The sequence below is a fragment of the Carcharhinus amblyrhynchos genome, chromosome 8, assembly GCF_965287045.1.
Source record: "Carcharhinus amblyrhynchos chromosome 8, sCarAmb.v2.hapA, whole genome shotgun sequence".
Lineage (NCBI taxonomy): Eukaryota > Metazoa > Chordata > Chondrichthyes > Carcharhiniformes > Carcharhinidae > Carcharhinus > Carcharhinus amblyrhynchos.
Window position 1 is genome coordinate 90859611 of NC_137331.1, and position 18623 is coordinate 90878233.

The following is an 18623-nucleotide window of genomic DNA, read 5'->3' on the forward strand; positions in this document are numbered from 1 at the left end:
TCCCTACAGCACAGGAGGAGGCCATTTGGCCCATTGAGCCTACACCAACAAAAATCCCAAATAGGCCCTATCCACATTACCCCCTGTAATTAGCCTGCTAGTCCCCCTGACACCCAGGGGCAATTTTAAAATGGCCAATCAACCTAACCCACAAATCTTGAGAGTGTGGCAAAAGGCCAAGTGTCTTTGAAAAATTGCACCAAGTAAAGTCTCGGTTTAACCTCATTGGCTACTCTGATCGCTTGCTCTACCCTAGCACAGGCAAACCACGATCGTAGGCATCAGCACACCCCAAGTGCAATGGGCTCGTCTCAGTCCCTGCCTGATCATTGACTCTCACTGGCCAAGTGAGTTCCACATTCCAAACACTTAGTGGAAAAAGAATTTTCACCCATATTCCTTATTGAATTTATCAGTGACGAACTAGATTTGGGCTCCTCACATATGGAAACATCTTCCCTATGTTCATCCTATCAAGAATTGCCTTTGATGCATCAGGAACAGGCTTCATCCCTCCTTGTTTCAATACTTAAGAGGAGTTAGTTAATATCCTCTCTGTTAAAACAGTAGAGCAAACATGTAGATAAGTTAAATATTCATAAAATAATATTATACAACATATTTCACTGACTGCATCGGTGCCATTTCATGCTCCCACCTGGAACTCAAATATGTCATCAATTTTCCTTCAAATTTCCACAGGAGCTGCCTTTTCTCAGCATTTCCTGTTTTTACTTCAATTTGGTACCCTGTATTTGTTGCTCACCGTGCGACCTCCTCCAAGACCAAACGCAGGTTGGGTCACTACTTTGTGGAACAGCTGCACTCAGTCCGCAAGCATGGCACTGAGATTCCAGTGGCTTCCCATTTTAGTTCTCCACCTTGCTGTCAAGCAGATACCCCCATCCTCCCTCTGTGGCAATGTTCCAGTGAACATTGAATGCTCGAGGAACAGCACCTTATTTTCCAATTAGACACTTCAAAGCCTTTTCGACACAACATTGAGTTGAACAATTTCAGACTGTAATTCCCGCCCCATTTTATTTGTTTTTTTTCCACCTGCTGCTCTTGAATCTAGTTTCACAATTTTTTATTTCCAGCTTTTCATTATTCTTTCTTTCACACTCAATCTGAACAAATCTTTTGTGTCTTTACTGCGACCATTACCACTCCCTTCACCCTTCTGAACCATGCTATATGTTGGCAGTTAATTGCTTCTGCCTTCTCCTTTTGTTCCTGACTCGGTCAAAACCTATTAGGGTTCTGTCTTACTTTACCTCTGAAGGTACATCCCTCACCTGAAACATTCTCTCTCCATAAATGCTGCCAGATTTTCTGAGTATTCCCAGCACGTTTCTGTTTTTATTTTGCATTTTCTTTCATGTTTGACTAAGTCAGTGCAGAGTTTGCACGTCCTCCCCGTGTCTGCGTGGGTTTCCTCTGGGTGCTCCGGTTTTGTCCCACAGTCCAAAGATGTGTGGGTTAGCTGGATTGGCCACACTAAACTGTGTCGGGGGAACTAGTAGGGTAAATGCAACGGGTTGTGGGAATAGGGCCTGGGTGGGATTGTGGCTGGCCAGGAGTTGATGGGTCGAATAGAACATAAGAATATAAGAACATAAGAAATAGGAGCAGGAGTAGGCCAACTAGCCCTTCGAGCCCGCCCCGCCATTCAATAAGATCATGGCTGATCTGTCGTGGCTCAGTTCCACATACCCGCCCTCTCCCCATAACCCTTAATCCCCTCTCTCATCAAAAACCCATCAACCCGCGTCTTAAAAATATTTAGCGAGGCAGCCTCCACCACTTCAACGGGCAGAGAATTCCAGAGATTCACCACCCTTTGAGTGAAGAAGTTCCTCCTCAACTCTGTTCTAAACCGCCCCCCCTTTATCTTGAGGCTGTGCCCCCTAGTCCTACTATCCTTTCTGAGCGGGAAGAGTCTCTCCACCTCTATCCTATCCATCCCATTCATCATCTTATATGTCTCAATGAGATCTCCCCTCATTCTTCTAAACTCTAACGAGTACAAGCCTAATCTATTCAGCCTCTCCTCATAGCTCAACCCCCTCAACTCCGGCATCAGCCTAGTAAACCTCCTCTGCACTCCCTCCAAGGCTAAAATATCCTTGCGTAAGTACGGCGACCAAAACTGCACACAGTACTCCAGCTGCGGCCTCACCAATGCCCTATACAGCCGCAGCAAGACCTCCCTACTTTTATATGCAATCCCCCTCGCGATGAAGGCCAGCATCCCATTCGCCTTCCTGACCACCTGCTGCATCTGCAAGCTGGGTTTTTGCGACTCATGCACAAGGACCCCGAGGTCCCTCTGCACCGTCGCCTGCTGCAGTTTTTCTCCACGTAAGTAATAATCCTTCCTACCATTATTCCTACCAAAGTGGACCATCTCGCACTTACCAACATTAAATTCCATTTGCCATTTCCTGGCCCATTCGCCCAGCCTATCTAGATCCTTCTGCAGACTCTCCCCACCCTCCGCACAATTTGCCTTTCCACCAATTTTGGTGTCATCAGCAAATTTCGACACCCTACACTCGGTTCCCTCCTCCAGATCATCTATCTAAATGGTAAATAGCTGAGGCCCCAGCACCGACCCCTGGGGCACTCCACTAGTCACCATCCGCCAATCCGAATAGCACCCATTGACCCCCACTCTCTGCCTCCTATTTGACAACCAGTCCTCTATCCACGCTAACACCCTACCCCCAACTCCATGCCCCCTGACCTTCTGCAATAACCTCTTGTGAGGTACCTTGTCAAATGCCTTCTGAAAATCCAGAAACACCACATCCACCGGCTCTCCTCTATCCACTGCCCTAGACACATCCTCATAGAACTCCAGTAAATTTGTCAGACACGACTTCCCTTTAATGAAGCCGTGCTGCGTCTGCTCTATCAAGCAATTCCCCTCAAGATGCCTCGCTATTTCCTCCTTGATGATGGATTCTAACATTTTACCTACAACAGACGTTAAACTAACAGGCCTATAATTCCCCGCCTTTTGCCTCGCACCCTTCTTAAACAACGGCGTAACATTAGCCGTTTTCCAATCTTCCGGCACTTCCCCGGAATCCAGCGATGTCTGGAAAATAACCACCAAGGCATCCACTATCACCTCCGCCATTTCTTTCAGGACCTGTACTGTAGGGATTCTATGATTCAGAGTCACTGTTGATAAAATTTTGGTTGATATTATTAAATCAAATTTCATAAGCTTTACATTGTTATCTAGATTATCCATTTAAACTCTTGCCGCTTGCTTCTTGCAGCTTAAGATGTTATCTAAAATCTTCAACTCTTTTTTATTGTAAGCTATTCATTATCCCTGCCAACACAAGCAGTATTTCCGGCAGCATCGTTTGATTTCAGGATTGTTTTGGTCCCGAATTTGCCATTGTAAGTTGTACTGTCATTGTTTTGATGCGTGAACATTTTGATGAAGTTAAATAAGGAGTGACATTATTTTTATGTATTGTTCTAACATTAAGTTTTAAAAAGCGAACATATTTTTAAATGGATTATCAACTGCTAACTCGGCCGAGAAACAAAAACAAAACCCTTTCGTTTAATTTGAGGCGAAATATATATTTTGCCTTAGCTGGGAATATTGTACCTGTTAGCGTGGTTAAGAGGAGGGGCACTAGGACCAAGGGTGCGCTGAGCCAGGAGGAGTGAGCAGTTGCGAGTGCAAGGCTGTTGTGGTGAGGAGTTAAGAGAGAATAGGGACTGAGTGCCTGGCAGCATCCGCTTCAGCACTACTGCTAGAGACTCACTTCAGCCAGCTCTTACTGACTGAGGGTTCTATCCGTGGTGGTGAGAGAGCAGGAGGATCTGAGTCCAGAGCAGAGGGAGGCTGACCCAGTGTAAGTAACCTAGAATCAGCCTTGGGGGGAAAAATCTCTATTGTTTGCTCTTTGTTGTGTAGCTGTGTCTAAAACGGTCTGAGACTGGGGTCTTCTGGCTTAACCAGCCAGGTTCCCCCAACCGCTGTCGGTGATCTGTCCTTTAGAAAGTGATTTTGTTTCTACGTTAGCAGTGAGCATGTTATCATTTTGAATATATTGTGCTGCCCAGGTCTGGGTAAAGTTCTGTCTCTCAGAGCACTGTTGTGAATCAGAGAAATGGAATGTGCTGACACCTAATGACGGCACTGTATGCCCCTGATTTCACAAATCCCAATAAGATAAGAATCAATATGGATTTCAAAAGAGAAGCTTGACCAGTACAGAAAACAACCCTTCAGCCCATCGCATCCATCCTGGTCAAAGACAAAGCACCTAGCTATTCTAATCCCATTTTCACACCAACCTTTGTTTAAATTTTGATTTATGTTTGTCACATGTATTGGTATACCGTGAAAAGTATTGTTTCTTGTACACTGTACAAACAAAACATACCATTCATTGAGTACATAGAAAAGGAAAGGAGAGGCTGCAGAATATGGTGTTACAGTCATAGCTAGGGTGTTGAGAAAGATCAACTTGATATGAGGTCGGTCCATTCAAAAGTCTGATGGCAGCAGGGAAGAAGGTGTTCTTGAATCAATCCACCTTCTTAAAAAGGATATGTTGAAATAATCGTGTCATGAATAAGTCAGAGTATCAATTTAAACTCTTGCTGCTTGGTTCTTGCAGCTTAAGATGTTATCTAAAGCCTTCAACTCTTATTTATTGTAAGCTATTCATTACATCTGCCAGCATAAGCAGTATTTCCTGCAGCATCATTTCATTGTTTTGGTCCCAAGTTTGTCATTGCTGATGTACCCTGGTGAATAGTTAATGTCCTTGTTGTATTTATGAAGGGACGCAGAACAAATCCAGAAAACTATAGGCCTGTCAGTTTGATATTGGTGGGGGAGAAAAGAATGGAATCCTTACTTAAAGGAGAAAATAGAGACCAAAAATACAATAATGAAGAATCAATATGGATTTTAAAAGAGAAGCTCAACCAGCCTCATTGAAGAGGTAACAGAGAGAGCAGACATGGGCACTGTAGTAAATGTGATATATTTAGACTTCCAGAGGTGTTTGATAATGTACCATGTAATAATACGATCAGAGCAGGTGCAACTGAGGAACAAGTAGCAGAATGGGCAGCAGTTTTGCTGCAAGAAAGGAAAGATTAGGTATAAAGTGTAGCCATTCAGGAAGGTGGAAAATGGTGTCCCACGTCTGTTGTAGGTAAAATGTTAGAATCCGTCATCAAGGAGGAAATAGCGAGGCATCTTGAGGGGAATTGCTTGATAGAGCAGACGCAGCACGGTTTCGTTAAGGGGAAGTCGTGTCTGACAAATTTATTGGAGTTCTATGAGGATGTGTCTAGGGCGGTGGATAGAGGAGAGCTGGTGGATGTGGTCTTTCTTGATTTTCAGAAGGCGTTTGACAAGGTACCTCACAAGAGGTTATTGCAGAAAGTCAGGGAGCATGGAGTTGGGGGTAGGGTGTTAGCGTGGATAGAGGATTGGTTGTCAAATAGGAGGCAGAGAGTGGGGGTTAATGGGTGCTATTCGGATTGGTGGTTGGTGACTAGCGGAGTGCCCCAGGGGTCAGTGCTGGGGCCTCAGCTATTTACCATTTATATAGATGATCTGGAGGAGGGAACCGAGTGTATGGTGTCGAAATTTGCTGATGACACCAAGATTGGTGGAACAGCAAATTGCACGGAGGGTGTGGAGAGTCTGCAGAAGGATCTAGGTAGGCTGGGCGAATGGGCCAGGAAATGGCAAATGGAATTTAATGTTCGCAAATGCGAGGTGGTCCACTTTGGTAGGAATAATGGTAGGAAGGACTATTACTTACGGGGCGAAAAACTGCAGCAGGCGACGGTGCAGAGGGACCTCGGGGTCCTTGTGCATGAGTCGCAAAAACCCAGCCTGCAGGTGGTCAGGAAGGCGAATGGGATGCTGGCCTTCATAGCGAGGGGGATTGAATATAAAAGTAGGGAGGTCTTGCTGCAGCTGTATAGGGCATTGGTGAGGCCGCAGCTGGAGTACTGTGTGCAGTTTTGGTCGCTGTACTTACGCAAGGATATTTTGGCCTTGGAGGGAGTGCAGAGGAGGTTTACTAGGCTGATACCGGAGTTGAGGGGGTTGAGCTATGAGGAGAGGCTGAAGAAACTAGGCTTGTACTCGTTAGAGTTTAGAAGAATGAGGGGAGATCTCATTGAGACGTATAAGATGATGAATGGGATGGATAGGATAGAGGTGGAAAGACTCTTCCTGCTCAGAAAGGACAGTAGGACTCGGGGGCACAGCCTCAAGATAAAGGGGGGGCGGTTTAGAACGGAGTTGAGGAGGAACTTCTTCACTCAGAGGGTGGTGAACCTCTGGAATTCTCTGCCCGTTGAAGTGGTGGAGGCTGCCTCGCTAAATATTTTTAAGATGCGGGTTGATGGGTTCTTGATAAGCGAGGGGATTAAGGGTTATGGGGAGAGGGCGGGAATGTGGAACTGAGCCACGACAGATCAGCCATGATCTTATTGAATGGCGGGGCAGGCTCGAAGGGCTAGATGGCCTACTCCTGCTCCTATTTCTTATGTTCTTATGTACATGGATCAGTACTGGGGTCACTGTTATTGACAATTCTACGATTCTATGAATTTATATTAACAATTTAGACTTTGGAACCAGAAAACACAGGGTGAGATTTTCCATCCGTAGCTGCCTGCTGATGGCGACCATCACCACCCACCCCACCCCCGCCAGAGGTTCCGGGTGGCAGAGGTGCAAAAAATGAGAAGCCCCATTGACAGTGGTGGGACGAGAAAATGCCAGGGCATAATACGTTTTCAGGACTTGGGGCTGTTGCTAAATTTTGGGGAGGGGCAATCATCACCAAGGAAGTCTACAGGAAATTAGAAGAAGACATGAATAAGCTAGAAGAATGGGTATATAATTGGCAAATGAATTTCAATGTAGTTGTGAAGTATTACATTTTGGTAACAAAAATACACAGATGAGAAAAACATCTAAGTGGGATGAAGGGACAATGACCCTGGAACAGTACAGCAGAGGGTGGGGAGAGCATCAACCGATGGACCTTCTAGATTCAGTGTTATTGATGTGGCCCATCTGCCAGCCTCAGAATATTCCTGGGGATCAATCTCCTTCCTCAGGAAGTCCATCTTCTTCCTTCCATAGTGGATCAGCGATGTTGGGCATCTTTTCAATATGGTGCCCGGATACAATGGCAGACTACATGCCATCAGGCCTGTCCCACCATGGAACAAGGCGCAAAACCTCCGGCTGCATAATTGATGCGGTCGGGGCCAGAAGATAAGGCATGTTTCCCTGCTACTTTTTGTAGCGGGAGACACCCCACTTTCTCACTCCCGCCATTGGACTTAGTTCCAGATGGGAGAATTCTGTCCATAGATACCAAGAAAGCACAGGAGTAGTTAAGGTGAATATTATAACTGTATTTAATGGTAGGCTAGCTAAACACATGAGGGAAAAGAAACGCTGATAAAATGAAATGACAAAAGATGGGAAGAGGCCCAATGGACCATAAACAGTGTGGTCTGGTTGGACTGAAGGGTCGTTTTCTGTGCTGTATCTTGTATATCCTGTACGTCCTCTGTAAATCTGTAAAGCAACAGAATATTGGAACATTTTCTATTATAGTGCCTTTTGTTGTTAGATTTATATCAAGTGTTTTAATTGTTTAGCTTCTAGTCCTGCTGTGTATCAGTAATTAGCAATGATGCTCTGTGAGTTTAAAGTCAACCATTTCGATATGGATTCACTTTTAAAATGTTCCTGTTTCATCTGTTCCAACGGACTTTGCAACCTGTGACTCCTAATATTTCCCTGATGGGAAAAAAGAACTCCAGGCAATCGAATAAATCTATACGAGACACAGATAGCTGAAATATTTTGTTAAGGCAACAGATGTATAACTGACAATGTAATCAGTTGTACATGTTCGGACATGTTGCTGAAATTGTTGCCAGGCTAATAAGACTCATTTGCACTGTCCATATGCTGCTTTTCCCCATCTCCTCTGGGATTGGGGAAGGAGCATACTTCTCCTGTACAGCAGTTCCCAGGGATGACAGGATAGAGGGAGGAAACAAAGTGTAAAACTTTTAGGTATGTCAGAACTTCAGGCCAAGTGAGACTGATTTAAACTAGTGAGTGGGGAATCTTGGGGCTAATGGGAGAACAGGAACAGGAGAGCACTCTGTCAAGGTGATTAACTGAAGTTTGGAACTCCCTTCCTAAATGGCAGATGACACCCGTTCAAATGTTATTTTTAAGTCTGAGATTGTTGGATTTCTGTTAACCAAACAGTTTAAGGGATGTGGAATAAAAGGGATTCACCTGATGATGGAACAGTGCTCCAAAAGCTCGTGATTCCAAATAAACCTGTTGGACTTGAACCTGGTGTTGTGAGTCTTCTTATTGAAAAAAAAGGTCTCTGAAGTTAAGTTCATGATCTCACTGAATGGCTCAAGGGGTTTAGTTCTGTTCCTGCTGCTTATCTTTCTATTCACTTGCTATGGTCCCAGATAAGCAGACACAGATCCTTATGGTATGCAGGCTCATGAGACTGAATGCACTACTCCTGTACCCATTGTTGCTATGAGCTGCCATGTCATGGTGTTGAGAGACTTCTTACTGTGTTTACCTCAGTCCAATGCCGGTATTTCCACAACATGATCTGCTTCAAAGAACAGCATGCCGGGGAGTTTTCACAGTAGCCGTTTGTGTCTGAAACCCTCAGCTGTCAGAAATTCATGCACATTACATCTTTTACGTATGTATCATCAGTGACTCTGCACTCGGTACTGGAAGGACAGGACATGGAATTGTTGCTTGTTTAGTACAGATTTGAAAAGAGTGGAGATTATAGAGTTGCAAGTGTTGTGTCATTTTGTAGGGCTTATGTTATCTGCCAATTGCCCCCTTTTTTTTGTTCTTCTCCTTTTCATTGCTAAATTGTTGAACACAGCTGAAATAAAGAGCTGTTTCCGGTGATAACCACAAAGTTCATCTTGTGGTGTGGGCTTACATTTGAAAATAAGCAACCCGAAGTTCACTTAAAAGGCTGAAATGCAATGGCTTTTAAAAGAAATCCACATTGTAACAACCAATTTCTTGCATTTCCACATATCCTATGTGAATTGCTGGAAGAATTTTTATCAAGCCCTTTGCTATCCTAACTGGCAAGGCAAAGTCTGCTCTGTTCCCCACAGGACAATTACACTGCATATCCTGTGCCGATTTGAGCCAGTCTTTAAAAGAAATTCAGTACAACTTCAGTATGCCAGAAAACGACTTCCTACTGTACTCAATTTCACTTCTAAGTTTTTAACGTTAGGCCAAAGCTCCGTAACCTATTACTTCCTTCCTAATTTACAATATTTTTTGCACATCTGGAGGCCAGATGATAGTATTCCTTTAAACCTAGGTGCTTTGCTTGAAGTGGACAAGCAGCAAATAACTCCCATTCACTCCCAGTCTGAAAAAATATCTCTCTCTCTCTCTCTCTACTTCTCCATGTAACACTGCATTGCCTGAAAGTTGCTAATTATGGCTTATGCTATTATATCACTCTTGCGTGAGGCAGGAAGGCAGACCCTGAGAATTACCTCAGTTGGTAAATGTATTCAACCAGCGCTGTTAGTGTTGTGATGCACCCTTACACGAGTCACCTTGGCAACCAAACTAACTGCTTCCCCATCCCCCATGTCTTGCAACAAGCAATAGCAGTGTCAAGATAGTCAGATATGGTTACATGAAGAATGGTGAGACAAAGTCCTGTGTGGATCATAAAAATTGTCACATGTGGTATGGTGACACAGTGGTTAGCTCTTCTGCCTCACAGCTCCAGGGATCTGGGTTCAATTCTGGCTTCGGATGATTGTCTGTGTGGAAATTGCATGTTCTCCCTGCGTCTGATAAAGGGTCAACTAGACTCAAAATGTTGGCTCTATTTTCTGCCATGATGTGGAGATGCCAGCATTGGACTGGGGTAAACACAGTAAGAAGTCTCACAACACCAGGTTAAAGTTCAACTGGCCTATTTGGTAGCACAAGCCACTAGCTTTCAGAGCGCTGCCCCTTCATCAGGTGAGTTTGTGTCTTTATATGTCCTGTTTGTGAACTGAAATCCCACTCACCTGATGAAGGGACAGTGCTCTGAAAGCTAGTGGCTTGTGCTACCAAATAAACCTGTTGGACTTTAACCTGATGTTGTGAGACTTCTTACTGTATTCTCTGCCCACAGATGCTGTCGGATCTGCGGAGATTTTCCAGCATTTTCTGTTGTTGCTTCAGATTCCAGCAACCACAGTATTTTGCTTTTATCCCTGTGTCTGCATGGGTTTCCTCTGGGCGTTCCAGTTTTCTCACATGGTCCAAAGATTTGCAGGTTAGGTGGATTGGCCATGTTAAATTGCCCCTTAGTGTCCCAAGATGCATAGGATGGAGATGGATTAGTGAATTGAATGCGTGTGGTTACAAGGATAGGGAGGAGGAGAGGGCCTGGGTAAGATACTCTGCCAGAGAGTCAGTGCAGGCTTGATGGGCCGAATGGCCTTTTCTGCATTGGAGGGATTCTATAATTTTGATTCTATACCCATTCAGCTAAATCACCTGTTTCAATGTTGACAATTCTTTATGATTTTATGCGAAAAAATGCCAGAATTTTTCCTTCCAGACATACTCTCGCACCTTCCAATCCCTCCGCCTCTAGTAGGGACAAATGCAGCAGGTACCTAGGAATATCACCATCTGGAGGTTCTCCGCCAAGTCACTCACCATCCTGACTTGGAAATCTTTTGTCGTCCCTTCACTGTTACTGGGTCAAAATCCTGGAATCTCCTCCCTAATAGCACTGTGAGTGTCCTTACAGCGCATGAACAGCTGCTGTTCAAGAAGGCATGGTTTAGAGATGGATAATAAATGCTGGCTTAGCTAGCAATAGCAACATCCTATGAAAGGATATTTTAGCACCACTAATTGATCATCAGTTACTTTACAAATTCTTAGAAAGTATTTAGTCTTGAATTTGACTTGATTTGGTTTATTATTGTCACATGTATTAACATACAGTGAAAAGTATTGTTTTTTGCATGCTATACGGACAATGCATACCGTTCAAGGAATGGAGAGTGCAGAATGTAGTGTTATAGCTAGGATGTAGCGAAAGATCAACTTACTGCAAGATAGGTCTATTCAAAAGTCTGACAGTAGCAGGGAAGAAGCTGTTCTTGAATTGGTTGGTACGTGACCTCAGACTTTGGTATCTTTTTCCCGACGGAAGAAGGTGGTAGGGTTGCAATGCCAGTGGTGACCCTGATGGTCAACAAAGGGATAATTGTAAAGTAAGTGGGTCTTAAAGTTTTTAAAGTGTAGGCATTACCTCAGCTCACTATTTGTTGTGGTACAGAATATTTACATCAAAATACAAATGAGTGGGCCTTACTGTTATCATCCACATTTGTAATGCACTGATATCAAATTCCTTTCTCCAGTGTTTTAAGGACCATTAAGACGTTGAGTCAACCTAGCCGAGGAAGGAATCTGATGTGATGTGAATGATGTGACATTCATATGATAACGTACTGATGCAATCCCTAGACCCAAAGACAGTTGGCAGATTGGATCCAGCATTGTCTGAGTGGCAGGAAGCAGCTGGTGATGGTCAAGGGCCATTTTTCTAACTGGAAGATTGTGTCCAGTGGGATTGTGCAGAAATCCATGTTTCTATAAATGACTTAGACTTGAATGTAGGAGGGTAGATCAGTAAGTTTGCGAATGATACAAAAATTGTTCGGTGATAAATAGTGAGCCTTAGAATAGAGGAGGATATAAACAGGCTGGTCAAATGGGCTGGTCTGTGGCAAATGGAATTCAATTCGGACAAGTGTGAGATGATGCACTTGGGCAAGACAAACAAGACAAGGGAACACATGGTGAATGGCAGGACCCTGGGAAGCACTGAAGATCAGAGGGACCAGAATGTGCTTGCATACCGGTCCCTTAAGGTAGTAGGACAGATAGATGAAGTGGTTAAGAAGGCATATGGAATACTTGCCTTAATTAGGCAAGGGATTAAGTTTAAGAGCTGGGGTGTTTGCTGGAACTATATAAAATGTTGGTGAGGCCACAGCTAGAGTATTGTATGCAATTCTGGAATCCAAATCATAGGAGAGCTGTGACAGCGTTGGAAAGGATGCAGAGGAGATTTACTGGGCTGGAGTGTTTTAGTTATGAAGCAAGATTGGATAGACTGGGGTTGTTTTCCTTGGAGTTGAGAGGGGACATTGTTGAGATGTATTAAATTAAGAGGGGCATTAATAAAGTAGACAGGAAGAAACTTTTCCCCTTAGTGGAGGGATCAATAACCAGGAGGTATAGATTTAAGGGAAGGGGCACGAGGTTTAGTGGGGGTACATAAGAACATAAGAAATTGGAGCAGGAGTAGGCCATCTAGCCCTTCGAGCCTGCCCCGCCATTCAATAAGATCATGGCTGATCTGTCGTGGCTCAGTTCCACTTTCCGGCCCTCTCCCCATAACCCTTAATCCCCTCTCTTATCAAAAACCCATCAACCCGCGTCTTAAAAATATTTAGCGAGGCAGCCTCCACCACCTCAACGGGCAGAGAATTCCAGAGATTCACCACCCTTTGAGTGAAGAAGTTCCTCCTCAACTCCGTTCTAATCCGCCCCCCCTTTATCTTGAGGCTGTGCCCCCTAGTCCTAATATCCTTCCTGAGCGGGAAGAGTCTCTCCACCTCTATCCTATCCATCCCATTCATCATCTTATATGTCTCAATGAGATCTCCCCTCATTCTTCTAAACTCTAACGAGTACAAGCCTAGTTTATTCAGCCTCTCCTCATAGCTCAACCCCCTCAACTCCGGCATCAGCCTAGTAAACCTCCTCTGCACTCCCTCCAAGGCCAAAATATCCTTGCGTAAGTACGGCGCCCAAAACTGCACACAGTACTCCAGCTGCGGCCTCACCAATGCCCTATACAGCCGCAGCAAGACCTCTCTACTTTTATATTCAATCCCCCTCGCTATGAAGGCCAGCATCCCATTCGCCTTCCTGACCACCTGCTGCACCTGCAAGCTGGGTTTTTGCAACTCATGCACAAGGACCCCAAGGTCCCTCTGCACTGTCGCCTGCTGCAGTTTTTCGCCACGTAAGTGATAGTCCTTCCTACCATTATTCCTACCAAAGTGGACCACCTCACACTTGCCAACATTAAATTCCATTTGCCATTTCGTGGCCCATTCGCCCAGCCTATCTAGATCCTTCTGTAGACTTTCCACACCCTCCACACAATTTGCCTTTCCTCCAATCTTGGTGTCATCAGCAAATTTCGACACCCTACACTCGGTTCCCTCCTCCAGATCATCTATATAAATGGTAAATAGCTGAGGCCCCAGCATCGACCCCTGAGGCACCCCACTAGTCACCATCCGCCAATCCGAATAGCACCCATTAACCCCCACTCTCTGTCTCCTATTTGACAGCCAATCCTCTATCCACACTAACACCCTACCCCCAACTCCATGTCCCTCGACCTTCTGCAATAACCTCCTGTGAGGTACCTTGTCAAACGCCTTCTGAAAATCCAGAAAGACCACATCCACCGGCTCTCCTCTATCCACCGCCCTAGACACATCCTCATAGAACTCCAATAAATTTGTCAGACACGACTTCCCTTTTCACCCAGAGGGTGGTGGGAATCTGGAACTCACTGCCTAAAAGGGTGGTGGAGATAGGAACCTCAAAACATTTAAGAAGTATTTAGATGTATAGGTGCGATGCCAAGGCATACAAGGCTATGGACCAAGTGCTGGAAAATGGGATTAGAATAGTTAGGTGGCTTGTCTTTAACTGGCAGAGACGTGATGGGCTGAAGGGCGTTTTTCTGTACTGTATACCTTTATGACTCTACAGTCTGATGAAGTTAGTTTTCTTTTTCAGAGGACATTGCATAATATATAAATTGCTCTGTCGGAGATTCGATGCAGACTTGATGGGCCAAATGGCCTCCTTTTACAATGTAGGGATTCTATGATTATAGAAACAAGAAACAGGAGTAGGCCATTAGGTTTCAATCATTATAATCAAAGACGTTACCATGGTGATTCCTCTACCACTATTCCAGCTGAAAATGGGATTATTGTGGTGATAAAATCCGTGCTGATTTTTTTAATCTAAGAGCACTCAGTAATAATCGCAGCCTAATCAGGGATAAAACTAGCTGGCAGTGACAGAAGGAAATGTCTGAAACTTCAATCTGGTTCTGAAGACGAACTCCAGCTCAGTAACATCTCTTTAACTCCTTTGAGGATCAGTGACTCCCAAAAGTGCTTTCAAACTACAATCTGATACGGAGAAAATGTCCCACTTATTGGGTGATCTGAATCAGGGCCAAGGAATATAAAATAGTAACAAATAAATCCAATCGGAAATTCGGGAGGAACATCTTTAGCCAGAGAACGGTGTGAGTGTGAAATCTCTGACTGGGATCACCCTGACATGCAACAAATAGCACAGATGCATTTAAGGGTAAGCTGGATAAACACATGAGGCAGAAAGGATTAGATGATTATGCTTCACAGGGAGGGGCTCATGTGGAGCATGAACATCAATTGTTGGGCCAACTGACCTTTTTCTGTGTTGCAAATTCTATGTCCATCTGTGTCGTTAATGCAAATAAAACTGGTGGGAATGCCATCATATTCAAAATCTGATCAGAGGGATTAGCGGGTAAATATGTAGGGATATGGAGTAGGGCCTGGATGGGATTGTGGTTGGTGCAGACTCAATGGGCCAAGTGGCCTCTTCCTGCACTGTAGGGATTCTATGAACACCTCTGCCAATGTGAGCACCCAATGTGAGTACCCTGGTCATAGAGACATAGAGGTCATTAGAGGTTTACAGCATGGAAGCAGGTCCTTTGGCCCAACTTGTCCATGCCACCCTTTTTGTTAAACCTTGAAGCTAGTCCAAATTGCCTTCATTTGGCCCATATCCCTCTATACCCATCTTACCCATGTAATTGCCTAAATGTTTTTTAAAAGACAAATTGTGCCTGCCTCTACTACTATTTCTGGCAGCTTGTTCCAGACACTCACCACCCTCTGTGAAAAAATTGCCCATCTGGACACTTTTGTATCTCTCCTGTGTCACCTTAAACCTATGCCCTCTAGTTTTAAACTCCCCTACCTTTGGGAAAAGATATTGACTATCTAGCTGATCTATACCACTCATTATTTTATAGACCTCTATAAGAGCACCTCTCAGCCTTCTATGCTCCAGAGAAAAAAGTACTAGTTTATCCAGCCTCGCCCTTTAACTCAAACCATCAAGTCCTGGTATCATCCTTGTAAATCTTTTCTGCACTCTTTCTAGTTTAATAATATCCTTTCTATAATAGGGTGACCAGAACTGTACACGGTGTTCCAAGTGTGGCCTTACCAATGTCTTGTACAACTTCAACAAGACGTCCCAACTCCTATATTCAATGAAACCAAGCATGCTGAATGCCTTCTTCACCACTCTGTCCACCTGTGACTCCACTTTCAAGGAGCAATGAACATGTACCCCTAGATCTCTTTGTTCTGTAACTTTCCCCAATGCCCTACCATTAACTGAGTAAGTCCTGCCTTAGTTCAATCTACTAAAATGCATCACCTCGCATTTATCTAAATTAAACTCCATCTGCCATTCATCAGCTCAATGGCCCAATTGATCAAGATCCCGTTGCAATCCGAGATAACTTTCTTCACTATCCACTATGCCACCAATCTTGGTGTTATCTGCAAACGTACTAACTATGCCTCCTATATTCTCATCCAGATCATTAATATAAATGACAAGTAACAAAGGTATTTACAGCTATCTTCTTGGTTATGAACTCACATATTCCCAGTTATCACTGACCGATCAGGAATCGACTTTAATCTTGTACAGCTGTGGTGATTATCCCTTTAAGGACAGCACAGCAGGGTAAAGGTATCCTGGCTGGGTCACTGTCGGTGTGAAGTCTCCCCTTGTCTGTGTGGGTTCTCTCCGGGTGCGCCGGTTTCCTCCCATAGTCCAAGGATGTGCAGGTCAGCTTGATTGGCCATGCTAAAATTGACACTAATGTCACGGGATTGGCAGGGTAAATGTGTGGGGGTGTGGGGATAGGGGTTGGGTGTGATTGTTGTTGATGCAGACTTGATGGGCCGAATGGCACTGTAGGAATTCCTATGGACTGAATGGGACTCAGGATGGGTAATTATTCCAGGAGGTGGAGTCTTCTTAGGCAGGAAAAGTGTAGGGTACTAACAAGTGAAGCTGCTTTTAAATTCTTATTAATAAATCCTTTTGTGTTTCTATTGAAGTCTGTGAAAGTGATCATTACAACCGCTTGTTTTTGTCATCTTAAAATGCTTCGAATCTTTTCACTCCAAATTATCTTTTGATGAGTAAGTTAGAAAAAGCAGCAGCTGTTCTTGTGCTGACAATATCCTAAACACAGCAGCCCAGAGAATGCAGCAAAATCTGTTTTTGAATTTGTTAACCTGTAGGACCGGTTGAATTAAATGAGTTGTTAATACATTTTTTGAGGAAAGAGCATTTGAAGCAATGACCTTGCGGAGGAGGCAGAGGGAGATGTGTCGACTATCTAGAAGATTCTATGCTCGGGCGTATTGGAATTGGTCCCACCACAGTGAGATGGAAATGTGGACGTAATGTGGCACAGTAAAGTTTGTGACAAAACAGATGATTCTGTATTGAATGTAGAAGTTAACAGCACCTTGGTTGAAGGATCTAAAAACTTAACTGGACGCACAACATACGTTTCTTTAAAGACTAGCAAGGTTTAAAGTTAATAGCAAGGAGAAGTTGTTTTAATAAAACAAAGGAAGCAAGGGATGCAGCTTCAACTTGTGGCTGATGTAAGGACAAGCCAAGTAGCAGAACTTGGAATGACCTCATTCCGTCTGCATAGCTTTGGATGTGTCGGATGTTGTCTGAAAGGAAACAGTCGCAGGGGATTTATCTCCGTGTGTGCGTAGTTCATGGGAATGTGCAGCTGTTTCTATTAATAAAAACGTGTTAAGTATTGGGGAATTTAGAGATGTTATCCCATGTTGAAAAACATGCCATACTGCAGTGCTATTGACCAAGATTAAAGATCAGGCTCAAGTTACTCTGTTTTAGAAGTTGCGTGCCAGTCATTTGAAAGATTACAGTTGATGTGCCATTCAGGCCACAGATTTATGCATTAAAAAAACTATGGCATTACACAAAATTAACAGTAAAGTAACAGATGGTGATGGCCCATGCCAGTGTTTATATTCCACATTGAGCTTTCCCCCATTCTTCATCTATCAGTATATTCTTCTGTTTCTCTCTCTCATGTTTTTCTAACTTCCCTTTAAATGGTTCAAAGTGACTTTCCACAATTATTTCTTATGGAGAGTTCAACTTTCTTAAAACTCTTTGAGTAAAGCCTTTCCTTCTGAGTTTTCTGATATTTGTGCTCCCTCATTCTGCTTTCAGGTCCAAGCATTATCCTTTCAAACCATTTCATAATTTTAAGGACCTCCATCCGCATGCCCTTCAGGGAAGAGAGCTCCATTTTGTCAGCTGAGGATGATGATAATGTGTGTACTATAGTGACCACGAGGACATGTGGCATCATTAATGGATCTTCCCATAGGCTTCATGGAATAAGAGTTTTCCTATTGGGCAATGAGATAAGCGTTGGGAGTTTAAGACCTGTGCTCACAGTCTGGACCGGGCTATTGTAGGTCTGGGGCACTGGTTTGAGTTGTGGTAAGGCACAGACATGGCCTTTTTCTTTATTTCAATAAGCACTGTTGTACCAGAAGATTGTCCTTGTTGAGGTTAGTAAACTGGCAATGAGGATGGGATTTCTTTTTCCTACTCCTGTTAACCTATCATTGAACAGAAAGCATTGTTTCATCCTTGGTAAGAAAAGAAATGCCTTTCTTTGGTAAACTTGAAGCTTATGACATGAACAGAGAAGACTGGGCTCAATATATAGAGCACATGAGCTACATAAGAACTAGGAGCAGGAGTAGGCCATCTGGCCCCTTGAGCCTGCTTCCCAATTCAATAAGATCATGGCTGATCTTTTCGTGGACTCAACTCCACTTATCCGCCCACTCACCTTGATTCCTTTACCGTTCAAGAATTTATCTATCCTTGCCTTTAAAACATTCAATGAGGTAGCCTCAACTGTTTCACTGGGCAGGGAATTCCACAGATTCACAACCCTTTGTGTGAAGAAGTTCCTTCTCAACTCAGTCCTAAATCTGCTCCCCCTTATTTTGAGGCCATGCCCTCTAGTTCTAGTTTCACCTGCCAGTGGAAACAACTTCCCTGCTTCTACCTTATCTATTCCCTTCATAATCTTACATGTTTCTATTAGATTTCCCGTCATTCTCCTGCATTCCAATGAGTATAGCCCCAGTTTACTCAGTCTCTCCTCATAAACCAACACCTCAATTCTGGAATCAACCTAGTGAACCTCCTTTGCACCCCCTCCAGTGCCAGTATATTCTTTCTCAAGTAAGGAGACAAAAATTGTACACATCTTCTGGGCAAACAAGAT

The 18623-nt window shown here is 43.9% G+C and overlaps 1 protein-coding gene across 1 annotated transcript in view; it reads left to right on the forward strand.

Annotated features, from left to right (window-relative positions):
• The first annotated feature begins 3739 nt into the window (after positions 1-3739).
• tmem71 (transmembrane protein 71) overlaps positions 3740-18623 on the forward strand; it is a 39893-nt gene continuing 25009 nt past the window's right edge. The window contains exon 1 of the mRNA XM_080194970.1: positions 3740-3887. The gene's annotated coding sequence lies outside the window, so the exon portion shown is untranslated. The remainder of the gene's footprint in view (positions 3888-18623) is intronic.